The sequence below is a fragment of the Gekko japonicus genome, unplaced genomic scaffold (assembly GCF_001447785.1).
Source record: "Gekko japonicus isolate JY-2015 unplaced genomic scaffold, Gekko_japonicus_V1.1 scaffold57, whole genome shotgun sequence".
Taxonomy (NCBI): domain Eukaryota; kingdom Metazoa; phylum Chordata; class Lepidosauria; order Squamata; family Gekkonidae; genus Gekko; species Gekko japonicus.
This window is the reverse complement of record NW_015160208.1, coordinates 354,752-356,255: the sequence shown is the minus strand read 5'-3', so window position 1 is coordinate 356,255 and position 1,504 is coordinate 354,752.

The following is a 1,504-nucleotide window of genomic DNA, read 5'->3' as shown; positions in this document are numbered from 1 at the left end:
CACACACACACAGCCTCTGCCTAGGGAGCAGCTGACATCATTCTCCTCTCCCAACTGAAAATTCCAACTGCCTTGGGGGGGGGGGTGAGTTTGAGGTGTGGAATGGAGTGTAGTCCAATCAGCTTCCATATGTAAATGACCTTGGAACGCTGGCCGGGACTGCACAAAGCAGCCAATGAACCCAGCCAGTGTCTTCCGAGTGGCAGTTTTTTCGGCCTAACACTAAAGGGGCCAATTTTAGAATTCTGGCACCCAAAACTCTTTTATAATAAGGGAGAGATTACTAAGTGTGGCAGGTCAGCTCTGGCTTGCAGGCCCTCTTTTGCCCTGCCTTCCAAGGTTTTTCTCAACACCTGGAGTGACTTCTTCCTCTCTCTCTCTCTGGTAACTCGCCCCCACCACCTTACCATCGTAGGAACTACCCACTGGGAGGGGTCAGGAGTCGACTCCCAGCTTCCCTTCCAAGTTCTGAGTCCTTGTCTCTGTGTCTCCCACTGCCCAGCTCCTGGTCACTACAGGGACAGTTTATTGCCTCACATGCTCCTGGAGGAATAGCCACTTGCCAACTGCCAGCCTTTCCCCTGGCACGCCTTTTAAAATAGCGTGTCCGAGACAGTGGAGGTCTATGTGGTAAAGAGAACCACTCCCACCACCAAAAATTATGAAGTATTTGTTAAAAAGAAAATGTTTACAAGCATACTGTTAGCACAGCACCAGATTGAGCAAGGGATCCAAAAGAAATGGGTAAAATGCACATCATCTGTCCCTCTCTTTATACATGCCCTATCAGATGTTAAAATACAGGACAGGCCCCTTTAGATTAGGTAGTTACAAATCCCTACAAAATCCATTACCTTGAAGCTCCCACTAGCTCTTTAGGACAGCACATGGTAAAAAATGGCTGCCTTCCCAGAGGAGAGGTCTGCATGCTCTCAGGAACCCAGCACTTGAAGAGAGAGAGCTCCTTTCTCCTGCAAGGAGTTTTTGTCATATCTGTTTCTCCGCCCACTGACCCAGTCAGGCTTTTCCTGAAGATTCTTCCTGGAGATTCTCTAGCATTTCATTCCTACAAATCTCTGTTCCTGCTTAAAGGGGGGAAAATGGGAGAGTTTGGCCATCCCATTGTCTCTGGCTAGACTTAGAATTTCTTAAGAGGTAGCTGAGGTGATTGGAAAGCCATTGACTGACGTCCTCCTTCTCAGCCTGTTCTCTGCCCAGAGGGAAAAAAAAACCTTTAAAAATGCAAAGTGGAGGTTTTCCATTGTGTAATGTGGTCATGCAGCCTCTAATTATCTACTAGATATAGTAAAGGCAAGCAAGACAGATCCAGTGTCTTTAAGCCAGAAAATGTGATTTCTCACATGATACCAGCATGACTGGGGTCTGCCCTGGAGCTCCCCTCCTCTGTGCAGGGTATGACAAGCACAAGCATAACTTTCTTGCTTGGCTAGCCAGGAAAAGTGCACAAGGCTTTCAAGTTTAGTCACAGTACAGCTTGGGAAAT